This window comes from Mytilus galloprovincialis, chromosome 12, assembly GCF_965363235.1.
Source record: "Mytilus galloprovincialis chromosome 12, xbMytGall1.hap1.1, whole genome shotgun sequence".
In the NCBI taxonomy this organism is placed as follows: domain Eukaryota; kingdom Metazoa; phylum Mollusca; class Bivalvia; order Mytilida; family Mytilidae; genus Mytilus; species Mytilus galloprovincialis.
The window spans coordinates 70,576,604-70,597,907 of NC_134849.1; the positions used below are offsets into that span (position 1 = coordinate 70,576,604).

At 32.6% G+C, this 21,304-nt stretch overlaps 1 long non-coding RNA gene across 1 annotated transcript; it reads right to left on the bottom strand.

Annotated features, from left to right (window-relative positions):
• Positions 1 to 49: 49 nt before the first annotated feature.
• LOC143054700 (uncharacterized) lies at positions 50 to 17,116 on the bottom strand. Its single transcript, XR_012971791.1, has 3 exons — positions 16,667 to 17,116; positions 11,233 to 11,364; positions 50 to 695 (listed from the first exon to the last, which is right to left on the bottom strand). It is a non-coding gene; the product is annotated as an uncharacterized LOC143054700 (long non-coding RNA).
• Between the last annotated feature and the right edge of the window lie 4,188 nt (positions 17,117 to 21,304).

Below are 21,304 nucleotides of genomic sequence, written 5' to 3' on the forward strand. Positions count from 1 at the left end.
TATGTTTGCTATTTTTTTTACGTTTTTGAAAGAAAGAAAAAAACAGATATTTTCTAGAAACACGCACAAGAACATTATAAAACAAACACATTTTGCAATCATTACAATGGCCAGGTTTTTGTTTTTTTATCGCTTTCTTTCGGAGGCTTTTCTTCTTTTACATTTATAAATTGTACAAATGTTATATTGTGAATGTTTATGTTTTCAGCATGACCTACAGTAATTGTACTTGTGTTAACAGCTGTAATGTCCGTAACGGTTTTCACCTTCACATTGTTTGAACGAACAGTCACCATTTGTTCAATATTAGTTTCTTTCATATTTACATTTTCGTAATCTGTACATTGCTTCCATATTGACTGATTTACATAGTTACTGTCTTCATTTTCTGAATTGTCATTGTTATTACATGACTCTGACAATGTCTGATTTTGATGTGTATTTTCCGTCTTTTGGTTGTCCGATGATTTTTGTTGATACGTTTTATCGTGTGTCTGGTACTCTGTTGTTACTGTCTGATTTACATATATATCTTCTATCTCCTGTTTAATTGATGCTGCAGCTGGACCAGTGTATTCTTGATAACCGTCGTTATCATCATCGACTTCGTTGCTCTCTTTTTGTATATACGCCTCTCTAGGTACAATTCTTTCTTCTGCGTAGTCGTACGAGTCATTATATATGCCATCTCCTCTCTAAAAATAAATTGTATCATCAAACAGTGACAAAACATCAAATATCAACAAAATTGACACAATGTCGCGATTTTAATAAAAGACATGCCTAGAAAATATATAATTTTCAATTTTGAAAATACTGAATATTGAAGTAAGACATGTTCATTTTTATTCAAACTCATAATATCCTAGCCTTGTTTTTTTATGCATGGTTATCCGCTCTATGTCTGGCGTATTAAATTATAAGCATTGTGCCTTTGATAACTATTTACACCACTGGGTCGATGCCAGTCCTGTGACCGTTTCGTTCCCAAGGGTATCACCAGCCCAGGAGTCAGCACTTCGGTGTTGACATGAATATCAATTAAATGGTCATTTTTTTTATTTATAAATTTCCTGTCTACAAAAATATCAATTACTAAGGATTTTTTTTATATCATGCTTAGATTACCTTACCCGTATTTAGCACATCTTTTTGGAATTTTGGGTTCCAATGGTCCTCAAATTTGTACTTGTTTGGTTTCATAACTATTGATCTGAGCGTCACTGATGAGTCTTATGTAAACGAAACGCGCGTCTGGCATATTAAATTATAAGAATGGTACCTTTGATAACTATTTCAAGCCATACTAAATAATGAAAATTGACCTGTTTTCATTGAAAAAAGTAAAATCGCAAAAAAAAAAAAAATGAACTCCGAGGAAAATTCAAAATAGAAAGTCCCTAATCAAATGGCAAAATTAAAAGCTCAAACACATCAAACGAATCGATAACAACTGTCATATTCCTGACTTTGTACAGGCATTCTCTGATCTGTTGTAGAAACCTGGTTTTATAGCAAGCTAAACCTCTCACTTGTATGACAGTCGCATCGAATTCCATCACGTAGTATTTTGACAACGATGCATGAACAAAACAAATAGACATAATAGATAAACATGTAAAAAAAACAGCAACTCGTCTAAACATCAACCCAACAATGTTAGATCTGTAAATTTGCTTTCGCAAATTTTTGGTTCTTCCCTCGCCGGGATTCGAACCCATGCTACTGTGATATCGTGACACCAAATCGCCTGCACTGCAGCCGTCCCGCTAGACCACACGACCACCTGGGCTCTCAAAAAAGAGCTTTCGGTGGGCATGTGTTACCTTTCCACGTCAGTTTTAATCTAGCGGCGTACTACAGTACATGATATATAAGGCATGAAGATGTTATTGTTACAGATCAGCTAAATTATCTATAGTAAAGGATCCTACAAATTAATGTAATATACAGTCACAGAAAATAATTATATTCATAAGTACGTATGAGTCAGTGACAACTCTACAACAGATGTATCCATCGGATCGCCATCAATGATGGTGATACATGGCTGTGTACATAATGTATATACAACTCGTCTAAACATCAACCAAACAATGTTAGATCTGTAAATTTGCTTTCGCAAATTTTTGGTTCTTCCCTCGCCGGGATTCGAACCCATGCTACTGTGATATCGTGACACCAAATCGCCTGCACTGCAGCCGTCCCGCTAGACCACACGACCACCTGGGCTCTCAAAAAAGAGCTTTCGGTGGGCATGTGTTACCTTTCCACGTCAGTAAAGGATCCTACAAATTAATGTAATATACAGTCACAGAAAATAATTATATTTATAAGTACGTCTGAGTCAGTGACATCTCTACAACAGATGTATCCATCGGATCGCCATCAATGATGGTGATACATGGCTGTGTACATAATGTATATACAACTCGTCTAAACATCAACCCAACAATGTTAGATCTGTAAATTTGCTTTCGCAAAGTTTTGGTTCTTCCCTCGCCGGGATTCGAACCCATGCTACTGTGATATCGTGACACCAAATCGCCTGCACTGCCGTCTAGCGGGACGGCTGCAGTGCAGGCGATTTGGTGTCACGATATCACAGTAGCATGGGTTCGAATCCCGGCGAGGGAAGAACCAAAAATTTGCGAAAGCAAATTTACAGATCTAACATTGTTGGGTTGATGTTTAGACGAGTTGTATATTTATATAATTTACAGATCTAACATTGTTGGGTTGATGTTTAGACGAGTTATATATATATATATATATATCTGTAACAATAACATCTTCATGCCTTATATATCATGTACTGTAGTACGCCGCTAGATTAAAACTGACGTGGAAAGGTAACACATGGCCAGCGAAAGCTCTTTTTTTGAGAGCCCAGGTGGTGGTGTGGTCTAGCGGGACGGCTGCAGTGCAGGCGATTTGGTGTCACGATATCACAGTAGCATGGGTTCGAATCCCGGGGAGGGAAGAACCAAAAATTTGCGAAAGCAAATTTACAGATCTAACATTGTTGGGTTGATGTTTAGACGAGTTATATATATATATATATATATATATATATATATATATATATATATATATATATATATGTATATATATATATATATTTACAGATCTAACATTGTTGGGTTGATGTTTAGACGAGTTATATATATATATATATATATATATATATATATACAACTCGTCTAAACATAAACCCAACAATGTTAGATCTGTAAATTTGCTTTCGCAAATTTTTGGTTCTTCCCTCGCCGGGATTCGAATCCATGCGTGTGTTTAGACGAGTTGTATATATATTATGTACACAGTCATGTATCACCATCATTGATGGCGATCCAATGGATACATCTGTTGTAGAGTGGTCACTGACTCAGACGTACTTATAAATATAATTATTTTCTGTGACTGTATATTACATTAATTTTGTAGGATCCTTTACTATAGATAATTTAGTTGATCTGTAACAATAACATTTTCATGCCTTATATATCATGTACTGTAGTACGCCGCTAGATTAAAACTGACGAGGAAAGGTAACACACGGCCAGCGAAAGCTCTTTTATTGAGAGCCCAGGTGGTCGTGTGGTCTAGCAGGACGGCTGCAGTGCAGGCGATTTGGTGTCACGATATCACAGTAGCATGGGTTCGAATCCCGGCGAGGGAAGAACCAAAAATTTGCGAAAGCAAATTTACAGATCTAACATTGTTGGGTTGATGTTTAGACGAGTTGTATATATATATAATTTACAGATCTAACATTGTTGGGTTTATGTTTAGACGAGTTGTATATATACTCGTCTAAACATAAACCCAACAATGTTAGATCTGTAAATTTGCTTTCGCAAATTTTTGGTTCTTCCCTCGCCGGGATTCGAATCCATGCGTGTGTTTAGACGAGTTGTATATACATTATGTACACAGCCATGTATCACCATCATTGATGGCGATCCGATGGATACATCTGTTGTAGAGTTGTCACTGACTCAGACGTACTTATAAATATAATTATTTTCTGTGACTGTATATTACATTAATTTTGTAGGATCCTTTACTATAGATAATTTAGCTGATCTGTAACAATAACATCTTCATGCCTTATATATCATGTACTGTAGTACGCCGCTAGATTAAAACTGACGAGGAAAGGTAACACACGGCCAGCGAAAGCTCTTTTATTGAGAGCCCAGGTGGTCGTGTGGTCTAGCGTGACGGCTGCAGTGCAGGCGATTTGGTGTCACGATATCATAGTAGCATGGGTTCGAATCCCGGCGAGGGAAGAACCAAAAATTTGCGAAAGCAAATTTACAGATCTAACATTGTTGGGTTGATGTTTAGACGAGTTGTATATACATTATGTACACAGCCATGTATCACCATCATTGATGGCGATCCGATGGATACATCTGTTGTAGAGTTGTCACTGACTCAGACGTACTTATAAATATAATTATTTTCTGTGACTGTATATTACATTAATTTTGTAGGATCCTTTACTATAGATAATTTAGCTGATCTGTAACAATAACATCTTCATGCCTTATATATCATGTACTGTAGTACGCCGCTAGATTAAAACTGACGAGGAAAGGTAACACACGGCCAGCGAAAGCTCTTTTATTGAGAGCCCAGGTGGTCGTGTGGTCTAGCGTGACGGCTGCAGTGCAGGCGATTTGGTGTCACGATATCACAGTAGCATGGGTTCGAATCCCGGCGAGGGAAGAACCAAAAATTTGCAAAAGCAAATTTACAGATCTAACATTGTTGGGTTGATGTTTAGACGAGTTGTATATACATTATGTACACAGCCATGTATCACCATCATTGATGGCGATCCGAGGGATACATCTGTTGTAGAGTTGTCACTGACTCAGACGTACTTATAAATATAATTATTTTCTGTGACAATATTACATTAATTTTGTAGGATCCTTTACTATAGATAATTTAGCTGATCTGTAACAATAACATCTTCATGCCTTATATATCATGTACTGTAGTACGCCGCTAGATTAAAACTGACGAGGAAAGGTAACACACGGCCAGCGAAAGCTCTTTTATTAAGAGCCCAGGTGGTCGTGTGGTCTAGCGGGACGGCTGCAGTGCAGGCGATTTGGTGTCACGATATCACAGTAGCATGGGTTCGAATCCCGGCGAGGGAAGAACCAAAAATTTGCGAAAGCAAATTTACAGATCTAACATTGTTGGGTTGATGTTTAGACGAGTTGTATATACATTATGTACACGGCCATGTATCACCATCATTGATGGCGATCCGATTGATACATCTGTTGTAGAGTTGTCACTGACTCAGACGTACTTATAAATATAATTATTTTCTGTGACTGTATATTACATTAATTTTGTAAGATCCTTTACTATAGATAATTTAGCTGATCTGTAACAATAACATCTTCATGCCTAATATATCATGTACTGTAGTACGCCGCTAGATTAAAACTGACGAGGAAAGGTAACACACGGCCAGCGAAAGCCCTTTTATTGAGAGCCCAGGTGGTCGTGTGGTCTAGCGGGACGGCTGCAGTGCAGGCGATTTGGTGTCACGATATCACAGTAGCATGAGTTCGAATCCCGGCGAGGGAAAAACCAAAAATTTGCATTATTTTAAGCATATATTTGAACTCTTTGATGTAATTAGTCATATAACCTATGTCATATTCAACAAATTTTTAAAATGGTGCAAGCGTCTTAACTGATGTTCGGTTTGCCTTTTTTATCGAATAAATTTCAAGATTTAGTAAAAGTTTAATGTAAGAAGACTTAAAGATGATTCATTTAACATCAGAATCTGACTGACGAAGGATATCTGTTATCCGAAATATTTATAAATAATTACATTTATAGTTCCTTTTTATATCATTGGTGTTGTTATGTACACTTTTTAGGCGTTTATATATATATATATATATACATATATAGATTGCCTAACAATGTAATTTTAACACACTATTTAGTATGTAAATATAAGAATGTTTAAAATATTTACAAAACGATGAAAATAAACGCAATATTTCGCTAGACCAACTAGCTTTATCAAGCGTGCATCTATCCAGGTGAAATGTAGATGATAAGAAACTTTTGCAGCTCAACGTCTGTGTTGCACTTAACTGCCTTTAAAATAAGAAAATTTTTGCAGCTCAATGTCTATGAGCAATTGAATTTAGCTGCTTTGAAAATAAGAAAATTTTGCAGCTCAATGTATATGTTGTATTGGATTTAGCTACCTTAAAAATACATAATTGGTAGTTGAAGTTAGCAACGTCCATTGGCCAATATTACGTCATGTGCTGCTATTTATAGGCACTTATATATATATATATATATATATATATTGACTGTATATTACATTAATTTGTAGGATCCTTTACTATAGATAATTTAGCTGATCTGTAACAATAACATCTTCATGCCTTATATATCATGTACTGTAGTACGCCGCTAGATTAAAACTGACGTGGAAAGGTAACACATGGCCAGCGAAAGCTCTTTTTTTGAGAGCCCAGGTGGTCGTGTGGTCTAGCGGGACGGCTGCAGTGCAGGCGATTTGGTGTCACGATATCACAGTAGCATGGGTTCGAATCCCGGCGAGGGAAGAACCAAAAATTTGCGAAAGCAAATTTACAGATCTAACATTGTTGGGTTGATGTTTAGACGAGTTGTATATATATATATATATATATATATATATATATGTAACAAAGAAACATAAAAAGGCATATAGACAAAGCACAAAGCAAAAATTAAAGACAAGCAATAAACAAGTTTCACAATAGCACAATAACGGGACACCATTCCAGACCCTTTTTTCCCACATAATTAAGATTGCCAATAATTAACAAGTTCCGGGTCGAATCCGATACCTATACCAATAGTAAATTCACCTGTTACCTATAACCTTATCTGTACGTTCTGCATCTGACAGGTGCACCACAAAGCATTGTATATAGGATTTGCTATATACACGGGTCATAATCACAGTGTTGACACTACTAAATTCAATCATTGTCACATTGTGTCCTATTGTAGTATTTCAATCAGCATGACTTTACAAGACGACAATACGAATAATACAAATCTAGACTTAAAATAAGGTCTATAGATACAGTTTCCAATTTGTTTGAAAAAACGGCGAATCAAAGAATTCAACTTTATTTATAACTAAAATAGGACAATGTAGTTGATTAAAAATAACTCCATTGCAGACATTTTGTTACCCAAATCAATCCAAATGTTTGACTGTCTTGCGACTATATGATATCGCAATGTGTTAACATTTATAGATTAATTTTAGACACTGTAATTTCAAATTGCCATTCTAAGTTTCGAACAGCGGTATACTACTGTTGCCTTTATTTTTTCGGCTATGAAAGTGTCATTTTTCTAAAATTTTTGTTTTGCTAGAAAATAAAAATATACTTTTTAAATTTCTTGCGTCACAACTGCTGTTCTGCAATCCCCTCCATGAAGGATTTAGCACAATATGTATAAATACAGATGAGATTAACTACTGGTCTCGTGACGCTCGCAAAATTTGATAATCTCAAAAGTGCAACCCCTAATTTTGGTGAGTTCCTGTTCTATCTCTTGTTTTCTGTTTAAGGTTTCATTATTGTTGCTTCACTATTTGTCTTTTCTTTTATTTTCTCAACAGAAAATAAAATCATTAAAATTGAAAGTTCACGTGATAGAACGATCAGCAGACTGTGACATGCTGTTAAATATCGATTGTTGGGTTTAAGGAGATTTCAAGGGAATATGGAACATAATGAAAAATGATGCATGTAAACAAATAAAGGCAACAGTAGTATACCGCTGTTCAAAACTCATAAATCCATGGACAAAAAACAAAATCGGGATAACAAACTAAAACCGAGGGAAACGCATTAAATATAAGAGGAGAACAACGACATAACACTAAAATGTAACACATATAGACAAAATCCCACGAGAATAACAAATATAACATATATATATAACATCAAAACCAAATACATGAATTTGGGATAGACAAGTACCGTGACACGTCTTATCGCAATGTGAATTTACACTCAAAAATAAGAGAAAACAAACGACACAACGTTATAATGTAATACACACAGAAACGAACTATAATATAACAATGACCATATTCCTGACTTGGTACAGGGCATTTTTAAAGGAAAAAATGGTGGGTTGAACCTGGTTTTGTGGCATGCCAAACCTCGCACTTTTATGGCCATGTGAAATATAACATCAAAATGACAACACAGGACTACAATATAAATAAATTGGAGAACACAATTGACAAAGAATCACACGAACAACAGCCAACAAAAGGCAACAAGTTCAAAATTTTAATACGCCAGAAGTGTATTTTGTCCACACAAGACCTATGTGTGACGCACAGATACAAAAGTTTGAAAGCCGAAACGAGTACAAAGTTGAACAGCATCGAGCACCAAAAGATCAAAAAGGTTGTGCCAAAAACGGCAAGGGTTTTCTGTTAAGTTACCAGAAAATCCCTATAATTTAGAGTAATTTATACTTTTGCAAACAGTAAATTTAATAAAATGAATATTCAAAAGATGTACATGATAAAGCTGAAGTATTAACTAATTACAGGAAACAACTGAAATACATTTACATAACCAGACATTTGAAACACAAAAGTAGACACATCCGAATACGTTTAAACCTCTACGCCAAGTGACGTCCTATTTGAAACTGAAAAATGACGAAAAAATGACGTCATTTGAATTAGTAAAACAGAGCATCAAAAAATGAAAAATGACGTCACATAAGAATGAATAAGATAGAATTAGGATTAATTTAAGATTATGTATTTGAACTAAATACTGATATTGCATTTAATAACAAAGCACATTTTAATTCTTATTAATATAAAACTGAGGTAGCAATTAACTATATTATAAAACTATGTCAGGTATGTTATGAATCTAACTTCAAACGTAAAATATCATACTGATTACTTTGAACGAAATCAAATCTGATAAATGAAGGCGGTGATTAATTTTCTTTACCATAACACATAAATATAATAGAAAAGACGTCAACACATTTGACAAAATCCGATGAGAATTACAAATATAACATTAAACATTTAAACTAAATACATGAATTTGGGATGTATAAGTACCGTACCACGTCTTATAGTAATGCGAGTTCACACTCGGCAAAACAGTCACAATCGGGAATAAGTCACGTTTGGTAATTAAAAGATTAGACGACATTATGACAAAACACAATCTACCATGTGGTAAAAATGTCCTTAGCTAGTTTGGTCAACGAAACATCGTATGGATCCACCAAATCGTGATGGTGTCCATAAAATTTACGGAGTGTCAATTTTAATCTGTCCTCCTCATAACTTTGTTGGAGCAGTTTCTGCGTAAGGAGCACACTCCTGTATATGAAGTCCGTATAGTGTGAACAAGCACGTGAATAACGTATCAATTGTGATATGTAAACACCATACGAAGGGGCAGAGGGTATGTTACTGCTGAGAAATGGGAAATTGATAATTGGGAAGTTGAAATCGTCCCGTTTATCATAGATTTTCGTGTGAAGTCGTCCATCTACGTCAATATTGAGGAAAAGATCAAGGTATGAAGCAGTCCTTCTAGTATCAGTGGTATCCTTAATTTCAAGTTCACTTGGATATATGAGATGTAAGTATTGGCTGAAATATGGGTTATTCAATGATAGAACATCATCAATATATCGGAAAGTAAAATTAAAGAATTTCGCAAGGTGCTTTTTCTTTTTGTCTTTTAGAAGGTTCTGAATGAATTCTGCTTCATACGAGTACAAAAACAAATCAGCCAGCAGGGGTGCACAATTAGTACCCATTGGAATACCGACTGTCTGTTGAAATATAAATCCTCCAAACTCAACACATATATTGTCGATCAAAAAGTAGCATTTTGATAATATCATCTTCTGTATATTTTCTGGGAGATTCAGTGTGATTTTTCACAAAATATGAATTATTGTAACCCAAAACAAGAAATTTGTATCTACGATTTCCATTTTTATAGAAAAAGCTCTGTTTTATGAGATGGTGTAGTCGATCTTTCAACTGAGCATGGGGAATAGTAGTATATAGCGTAGAAAAATCAAAAGTTTTTATGTTGCTGCAAAATTGCAAAGATTGTGATTGAAGGTTAAGCAGTAGATCTTTCGAATTTTTGAGAATCCACATCTGGTTAACACCACTGGTAGAATATATCTCCTCACAATATTTTTGAAGCCCATCTTTAACTGTCGAAAGAATAGTAGTCAGTACTTTAGAAAGATGTTTGGTTGAACATTTTGAAGACCCAGTTATGTATCGTTCTTTATATGGCGTTTTGTGTAATTTGGGTATCCAGTATAATGAAGGCAAGTTTTCTTCGTTTTCTTTGATGTTGATACCAAAAGAAAGAAGGACAGATTTATGATTTTGTAAAATTTCGTCCTTGGTAAATGATGTTAAAGAATATGTAGGATTACCAGTAGTTTTATCAATTCCAAGCTCTGTAGTGAGACATTGCAAATAATGTTTTTTACAACAACTTTATATTTTGTAAATCATGATTTTACTTATCGATATGGAACAAATATTCACAATTTTAAGATATCCTTGTCACAATCTTCAAATGTAATCTTTCAGTAAATACTGAAATCAAGAAATACGCATTTGCATAAAATTTAGAATGGAAATGGTGAATACCTGAAAGAGACCACAACCCGAAAAAAAGAGCAGATTACAGCAGAAGGCCACCATTGGGTCTTTAATGAAGCGAGAAAATCCCGAACCCGGAGGTGGTCTTAGCTTGCTCCTAAATTAAAATACTGTACTAGTTGAGTGAAAATTTCAAGAATATTACCATAAAAGATTGGATGGGAAATACGTGAACGTATAAGATGTCTGCATTTTGATTTATATTAACAAATGATATCCTTGTACCGATGATAGAATTGAGAAAACGTTTTGACTAGTTTGTGATATCAAAATTTTTGTATGCATGTATATATCAAATAACACAGATATTCAGTAAACCCTGTTTTAAACAGTTATTTAAAATTAATTTTAGTCGGGATTATTACATGTATTACCAACGTAATTAAACTTTATTATAAAAGTATGAGTGTTCTAGGAATTTGGCTTACGATTTCAGAAACTGAATCATAGTATTAAACTAACATTAAACTCACATTGCTATTGCTAGTTGGATCTCCTACATAACCATTTACCATTCTGCTACGCCCATCTGCGTCATCAACGTTGTCTAAATCTTCCGGCTTTACCCCAATTTTATTTCCCAATTCCATTTCCAATGCGTCTATCTGCAATTAAAAACAATTCGATTTTAATCATATGTAGGAATATTTTTAATAGACGTTTTTCAAAAGAATTTTAAGATATAAGCATTACTACTTATCTTTACCTTATGCAAAAAAAATATAGATGCCGTGAATACGTGATCAGGGGAAACGAACTTACAAAAAAAAACCATCTTAAATATCGAAGATACATGTATATACAGATAGGAGGACGCACTTTTCCATAGACTGGACGATGTCTCTACATTCTACATATTTTGCAGAGGAGGTAACAGTGAATTTACCGAGGTTGGTACTTCATGTACAATACTGCTTATTTTCATGAAGAAAATAGGTGATTCGTTGCATAATTCAAAATATTTTCAACAAAACTAACTATTCATGTTTTTCTCTTCTGAAAATATAAATAAATCCTATCTTAGGAAATATAAACCAATGATCCACCTTCATGCTTAAAAAATTTGTTTTGGAACATATTGGAATAAATATTTGAATTGCTCATTATATCCCATAAAGTCGACATGACATAAGTTTTTACAGTCACCATTACAAACTTGAAGTCTCAACCACACCTTTTGAATGCAATTTATAAAGTCCATCTGCCCGAAAGCTTTTATACTAGGCACTGTGTTAGCACAAATGTGCAGTTTGACTTTGTAGTATCATACCATTATTTTCAGTCGATATGTTTTTATTAAATTGACTGTGACCTTTATTTTGGGTATTGTAACATTCCGTCTTAAAATTTACGTAGTTCTCGGAGTACAAAATTTGTGCTCGAAACAACAAATCCAGTACTTAGATTGGGTGACTACATGTACTGACTGTGACTACGATAATCATGCTCGAAAGAATTATGACCGCAAGGCCTAAGGAACACAACACCTCTGAGACCGTTTCAAAGAAACCTCTCATTTTTGAAAGTATTCGTACACACCATGTGTATTTAACAATATCACTATACGGTCTTTTGCTCCAACCAATTAATAACGAATCGTTATTATTTGAAAAGAAATTAGTATATTTTGAAACTATACCTCTATGGTCGGGTTGTTGTTGCTTTGACACATTCCCAATTTCCTTTCTCAATTTTAATAATGATTTTAAAATTAATATTACAAATACAAGCATCCATTATAGAACAGCACACGTGATTGCAAAATCTTATAGAATATGAAATGTACTTTGAAATACATGTGGTTATTTATATATTTTGATTAACAGACTACCCTACCAACCTTTTTCTAAGTTACTATCTTTTATAATAATTATTACATCAGCAGGTCTGATATAAAAATAGATACAAAAACACACACACATATTTGAGCATAAATGTATATTTAAAACTAAAATACATGAAGAGTTGTAAGTGCTCAGCTCTCAAGATGACTATTAGTCACCACCAATGTGGTCCGAGAACAAAATTATTTCGTAGTGCATTTCTTTTAGAACAGAAATGAAAATAAAAAAAAAACCACCTGCGCTTTCTCAAAGAAACTTTTACAGTGTGTTGTACTACTTTTGGGACAAATTATATCAAAATTATAGAAAACTTCGTCGGCTCTAACTCAAAATATGGACAATTTTATGTTTAGGGCGTCTTGAAATCTTTTGACAGCTTCCGAAGTGCTAATTTTCAACCTTTTTCAGCTGGACCAAATGACTACTTTTCTTTAAAATTCTGGATCCAAATTTTTTTACAGTGTAATTTCACCCCCCTACTTGCAATTTGAGGCATTAAACATGGAGAAATAAATTTGGAAGGGGTATACAAATGAATGGCAAGTAACCCACTGTCAACACTAGGGACTATATTTGTGAACAACGAAAATCAAGGGACGACAATTGTGGTCTCGGACCTAATAGGATAGAAAGAGTTGACAAATCGTAAAAAAACTTGGTATGACCAAAGCTTTATAAATTATAAAACTGCTTACAAAGTTTCATGACAATAGGATGTATATTATAGACAATAAGTTAAGTTCTATACTCATCTTTGCGCGTAAAATTTTGACGTTAAAATTGAAAAATTTCAATTATCAACATTTGGGGCTTTAAAAATTAAAATATTGCAAAAAAAACTTTTTAAATGCCTTAATATATAACTTATCCTGTACTAAAAGCAATAGAGTACTCATTTGATTTATCAGACTTGGCATAATTATTCAAAAGTAAAATTTATATGAGCCTGCGCCTAAAAATTGAGGTTTTTCAATGAAGGGGAGCCTTTCATGAAGATGTAATATTTTCCAGCAATTTTAAATTTGTGAAGCTTTTTGGTTATAAATGATCCTTACATATGTATTGAAAGTACTTTAAATGGAAAGAAAAGTTACAAATAACATATCATATTAGTTTAAAAGGGTCTTAGGCCAAGTAAGACTGGAAAAAATTTAGGTTCAATTTAGGCGGTGCCATATATTTACATAAAAAAATGCATACTGAGGCTATAAGAAATAAAAATTTGTGTCTTTTTTATCATTTCTATACTCATGTGACATGATACAACAAATCTGAGCACAAAAAGACTCTTGCAATTAACTTTTCTTACAAACAGTATGGTCTGATACAAAGATTTTTGCCTTTTTAGGGAAAAACTTGCATGCAATTTATTCTCAACAGGCTTATATTTAAATCACTTGCTATCCTACAGAAGAACAGAAAGATATTATGTGAAATGGAACAGGTACAATAGACATTGTAAAGTGCTTTTGATACAAATTTAGTGAGGTCTTTATTATGGACTTCAAATTTTATGTACCAAGCTCCCCACTTTTTACTTCATCCAAACAGGGCGTTAGACAAGGGTCATTTATACAACACATTTTGCACATATTGTCTGAGATAATCTTCTTTTCTGTAGATTCAGAGTTCATAAATAAGTAAAAGAACTAGATAAAGGCATAGAAACACAAATATTGACACATGAAAACCTGTCAGATAGAAAGTCAGGATGCCATTTATGCATCAATATTGAAAAAGCTATAAATGTCTATTTTGACCATAAAATGTCAAAATTGGTTATTTTTGCAGAAATTCTATAAAATTAAAGTTTAAATCCTTTAGTTTCATGCTATTTGACAAATTGACACCATCAAAACATTTAGGGAAGTTGCCAAAGTACAGATTCTATATTTACAGATTTCACCTCTTAGGTCCGAGAACACAATTATTTCGTAGTGCATTTCTTTTAGAACAGAAATGAAAATAAAAAAAATCCCACCTGCGCTTTCTCAAAGAAACTTTTACAGTGTGTTGTACTACTTTTGGGACAAATTATATCAAAATTATAGAAAACTTCATCGGCTCTAACTCAAAATATGGACAATTTTATGTTTAGGGCGTCTTGAAATCTTTTGACAGCTTCCGAAGTGCTAATTTTCAACCTTTTTCAGCTGGACCAAATCACTACTTTTCTTTAAAATTCTGGACCCAAATTTTTTTACAGTGTAATTTTACCCCCCTACTTGCAATTTGAGGCATTAAACATGGAGAAATAAATTTGGAAGGGGTATAAAAATGAATGGCAAGTAACCCACTGTCAACACTAGGGACTATATTTGTGAACAACGAAAAGAACAACGAAAATCAAGGGACGACAATTGTGATCTCGGACCATGTGGATAGAAAAAAAACATCGGATATTTTTTATTTTTTTTTTTTAATAAAGGAAAGTTTTAAATCTTACCAAAAAAATCAAATTATTATCTTTCAAACTGTCATTTTTTTTTAGTTATTAATAGTTTCAATTCTATTTAAAGATTTTAAACATATATTGGCGTAGGTTGTGTCAACGTAACACATCAATTGTTACAACTTACGTCAAAATAAAGTGGATATGAATCAATCTAAAAGATAACGAGGGATTGTATTTCACCTTTTGTCTTTTTATGTATTTTTGTCGTTGAGGTAAACCCCACATTTCCTTTTATTCATTGCTTGTAATACAATTGTCTTTTAAAGCTACTTGAACTTGTAGTTTCACTTCTCATTATTTGAATTCATCACGAATGTTTAATGTGTTCACTAAATGAAACATGTACCGCGATTATTATCCATATATTTATATATTGTGAAGGTCAGCTGTGAAATGTGGTCTATTTCCCTTTTAATCATTGCAAATTAAAACCTAAAAAACTTCCTTCTATTTTGACAAATATCGGATTTCACTTAAACATCTGTACTTCATCGTGGATGAAGGTGCATGTATTAGTTGGCCATATGCCAGATTGGTTATCGAATATACTTATCATTTAAATTTTAATACCTATGCACAATATTATATAAATAACAAAGAAATAGATGCAAGTAATCCTTCGATGACAGAGATGTACCTGTAAAATTTAAATAGCTCGTGCTGATTAAAAACTTGAAAATTAAATGTGCTTGTTGTTGAGCACTGTGTACGTGATTTACCTATATAAGTCTTTTTGATTACTTTTGTTATGTAGAAGATGTCTAATTGATGCCTTGCCTAAAAACTCCTTTTGTGTTACTATCTTTTGACTAAAAAATGTTTCTCATCTGCAGCCTTTATCAGCTAGAGTTCGACCATTTGCAAAATGTATCCGTTGATAACAATCGAAGGAATTATAAATGAAAGTTTATTTTGAAATTGATTACATTGATTTTTATCACACATTTCATAATATGTGAATTTGAAAGGTAATTTACTTGCTCTTTTGATGAATTATTACATTATTATTAATAAATAGAACTAATGTTTTAAAAATTGATTTGAGGTCTTAATCCCCCTCCACCCAAACACGATAAAGATTTGACTAATCGGTCTGTCATTGAGTCATTGTCTGTATCAATATCGACATGTTGTGCATGTCTAACGGAATTTAAAATACACGATGATAAAGGCCACATCAGTGCCACGTCTACACATGTATCCTGAAGCAGAAACCAGTCTACATATTTTACTTTAAAAAAAAATTGTTCACTTTTGTTTGCTCAAATGATGTCATTAACAAAACTAAACCAAATAACACATAAGTTCACATTTACTTTGGAATAAGTTTTGAAGTGCCTTTTTTTATTTTATTTCAGAGATACCAAAATGATCAAACATCCACGAAGGTTCCATTTATTTTTTATCTTTAACTTTCAAAAGTTTTTTAAATATTCAAATTGGACTGGAAATTAGAATAATTGTATATCATAATTTGTGTTTTTAATTAAAAATTAATTACTTTATTTGAATGATCGGATAACTTTCGTCAAATAAATAGACGTAATACATTTATAAGAAAACGGGGGAAATGACAAACAACACGTGACATCAAAATCTACAACTTACGCTTATATGTCTTGTCTGTCCCTGTCCACACGCTGTACAGAGTCGCTTATTATACAGAAAACATATAACAGCTAAAACTAGACAACAGACGGTTAGAGATACAGATGAAAGTACAATTGGAATTGTTGATGCGTTGAGTTCTTTTGGATCTTTTTTTGTTTCAGTTGTGTTGTCATTGCAAGATAGATCACACGGGATGCATGTTAAAACGGATTCAAGTACTGAAGCTTGAAAGCCTACAGGACAAGTTCTGGTGCAAAATGATTTTTCAGAAAAAAACGTATTGATCATGGCCTCTGTTTTACCCTCTCTGGAGCAAATCACTTTTGAGTTGTTTTGTGTGAAGAAATATGTCGGTGGGCATAACGGAACACCATAACTAAATTTTGGAAAACAACATAGATTGTCATCATTCCTTAGTTCGCTTTCACACAGAAGTTGAGTCATGATCTGGAATATAAAAAATATTGTATAGTATGGTCAATGATATGTGTGGATAATTGATGTATTACATTTGTTAATCAATGTGGGTGTGTCTATGACTTTTAAAATAAAATCTTATAAAAAAAAAAACCGAACACGCATTTTTAAAACACATTTATGTCTTAAGTGAAAAATAAAAAAAAAAAACACTTAAAAAGTGTTATAAACTTACCGTATTTGTCATCAAAGCTGTGCAAGAAATTAAAATTGCCGAAAGCGACATCACCTTTAAGTTGACAATCGTAACAATGAGGAAGCTTTTGACTATCTAAATATAGAACTTAATAAAACCCATCCACATGTCTCTAAAAATAATTATTTTCTTCGATGATAATTCCCAGTTAGATCCTGTGCTCATTTTTTCCATTGATAGGCGTTGCTCAAATATACAAGTTCACAAGAACCTGACAACAAAAAAAATCTTTTTATTTGATCTCATTTTCATTTCATTTACCATGTGTTTACCACACTTGTTTTGCTATTTATACTACCGAAAGGGTCAATCACAAACCATAACAACTTATATAGTTGTTTTTTTATAAATATTATTTGAAATTGTTGTAAACAATCTGTATAAGTACAACAGTGACTGAAAAAAGGACACAATTTGCAAAATAAATACCAGTCCTTTTCAATAATACAATAACCTAAACTAAATCAATTTATATGGAATAATTCATTTAGAGTTACTACAAACAGTAGATAATAAGGTAGCTATGGCTGATCTTATGTAATGGAGAACGAGGATCATAAATGGGGTTGAGGGGATTTGGTGTTTTGTTTTTGTCTTTTATTCTTTACTCGTTTAAATTTGGCACATCATTTTACTTTATTGCCTGTTTCTTTTCTAATTTTAATTTTAATAAAGATCATGTCTAGACTTCTATAGATAGCGGCTAAGGATAACTACTTATGAACACTTAGCTACTTCTATTCAGAAAAGTATTTCAGTAGTTTGTTATGACATAAGTGTGTATTTGAAATCTTAACTTCGTCGCAGTTTTCATAAATAGATCGTTTCCCCTTCGCATCTTAATCAAAAGAAATTATAAGTGAATACACACGTTTTCAATATTAACCTCTCAAGTAAACAATGCTTCATACGGTATTTAAACAAAAACACACAATTAGTATCGTGTTATGCCTTGGATGTCTTGAAAAATCTACATTAAGTGTAAATGTGATTGAAACTGAATACATTATTCCAATATGCTTCAAAATCTACAGCTAATGGATATCTTAATACATTTTGAAAAAGCCTACAACTATTCAAACATAAAAAAAATCATCTTTGATACAAATGCATTACAAAACAAACAAGAAAGACTATGAAAATAATAAAAGAAATCTTGATATCAACACAAATGTGCTATCTAAAAAATAGACAAGTAATAATACAATACTACATGTTTAGCAATTAATTTTTCCGAACACAGACAAAAATGGCATATGCATAAATTGTAATCAAAAGAATAAAGATTAGCAACCCGATCGCTCCCCCCAAAAATACGACAGACACGGCCATTGGATTAACACAATTACATGGTTTTATAGCTAGCTTAACCTCTCACTTGTTTGACAGTCTAATTTCATTATAATGACAACGATGCGTGAACAAAACAAACAGACATAACAGGTAAAAATGTCAAAAATAGGGGTACGTTAGTCATCTTAATCCCTATAAAAAACAAACAAATGTGTAATGAGGAAGCTCAAAAAGGCATATACCAAATTTAACAACCTCATTTATTGCTTAATTATACAATTTTTTTTATTAATTAATTGATTGTTGTTTTCCTATCGTTCAGTGACAAATATATGTTTTAGTGTTATATTTAACATTGGCTAGCCACAAAACCAGGTTCAACCCACCATTTTTTTTCTTAAAATGTCCTGTACCAAGTCAGAAAATGACCATTGTTATATTATAGTTTGTTTTTGTGTGTTACATTTTAGTCTGTTTGTCTTTTTCAATTTTAGCCATGGCGTTAGCAGTTTATTTTCGATTTATGAGTTTGACTGTCCCTCTGGTTTCTTTCGTCCCTTTTTTAGTGTTGTGTTTCTGTTGTGTCGTAGTTCTCCTCTTATATTTGATGTAATTCCCTCAGTATTAGTTTGTAACCCGGATTTGTTTTTTTCTCAATCGATTTATGAATCTCGAACAGCGGTATACTACTGTAGCCTGTATTTATCGGTGCGTACTTTCAATAGAATAGAATAGAACTGTTTGGACAAAAATGACGATTTGACGGTTATTGAAAGACAGTTGTTTGGATGTAAGGTGTATGGTATTTGTACTGTGATATGGAAAGAGGGTATATTGGGTAGGGACAAACCTTGTTATGGAATAGAACACCAATACATTATTTAGTTACAGTGACAATCTCCAGAATTGAGGCCTCATTTTTGAACCTGTCATAGCTTGTTGGACAATTGTCCCTCTCACAGACAGGACTTGAACAATCGCAATTTATTTCATCTGATCATCAATGAACATTTTTTTCTTTTCTTTTATGTATATTAAACTGTACTTTATAAGGGAATTCTAAACCTTATAAAGTATTGCTCTTTTCATTTTTGTGTATTGTATTCTAAAAATAATGATATGATTTGATTTTGTCGATCTCTGTATTTTGTATTGGTAATGGGGTACGCTTTTTTTGTCTTGTACATACGTACACATGTTCAGATTATTCATATAAATATTTATACATTTATATTTATCAAAGTAATTTACGCACGTTTGGTGCCACATATTTTGATGATGTTGTCCTTGCCTAGATCAATAGCGAACATTTCCTATAAATAAGTAATCTACGATGTATATATAATACAGAAGAATTGGCAAGATTCGGTATTCAAGCTAATACTAAAATCAGGTAAAATAGTATACCATTTAGTTCCAAATGAATTTAGTCTTTGTCCTCATCAACTGTAACATAGTGAAATTAAAAAAAAAAAGAGATATTCAAGTAGTGTCATGAATGTATTACAGACATGGTCATTTCAATAACTTTTTTCAAATATAAAAAACGGAATTCTAAAGTTAGGTTTATAAGAAGTTATGACAAGCTTTTAAAACCAGAAACAACTACATGTACAACAACAAAATTCAAGCACTAATTATATCATTTATATCACGATGCATTAATAGATATTTTAATTAAATATAATATACTTACAGAAAAGCAAATGGTAAATAATTTAGATACTACAGGTCAAATGTATGGATTAAAAACGAAAGCCATATAGGTACATGTAGGCTATTGTATTTGTTTTTATTTAAGTTGAAAAATAACATAGTATAATATTGTGGATAAATAGCTATAACCTGCGTTCAAGCACTAATAACTACATGTATTCAATTATTCTCTTCTATATATCATTATTAATTAGGTTTTACGTATCGTTTTGACATCCATATAATCACATTCATTTATGTTAAATATAGTGTTAAAACTATAGTAAAATATACAGTTTGAGTTAAGCCCCTTACTTCGAATAAAACCTCATTGTTTACTACTCAAACTGATAAAAATGGGATAATACACAATATTAATATGTTCATCGTCTCAATATATATTTACAAACTTGAATTATTGTAATTACAAATATATCATGTCCAATACTACAATGTAGTAAATGATAGCGTTTGACGTAATTTAAAAACACTTACTTGTCGTGCTTTCATATTAATAGCACAACATTTGATGTTGGTATATGTTTTTAAAACGTGAACAACTATAACATATATAATGGCAAAACAATATTATACAAAATTAACTGTACATGTTTTAACTTTGATTGTGTTTATTTGACGTGTATCTAAACAGCTAAAAGATATCCACACATATACATTTTTTATAGATGGAGAGTTGTCTGTTTAACACTCATACCACATCTACCTATATCTATATACTTTTGTTTTGAACTCTGTTTACATTTTGTTTCCTTTAAAATACTATTACAACTAAAAAAAAACTATTCCACATTTCCGACCACAGATAAAATCAGTATCGTTCATATGTACTTTGCTCCCATTCACGAATAAAGACGAAATGACAAGTTGAAAACAAACTATTAAAAGACAACAAAAAAACAGTATACAAAACACAACATAAAAAATACTAAACAACACAAACCATGACAAAAACC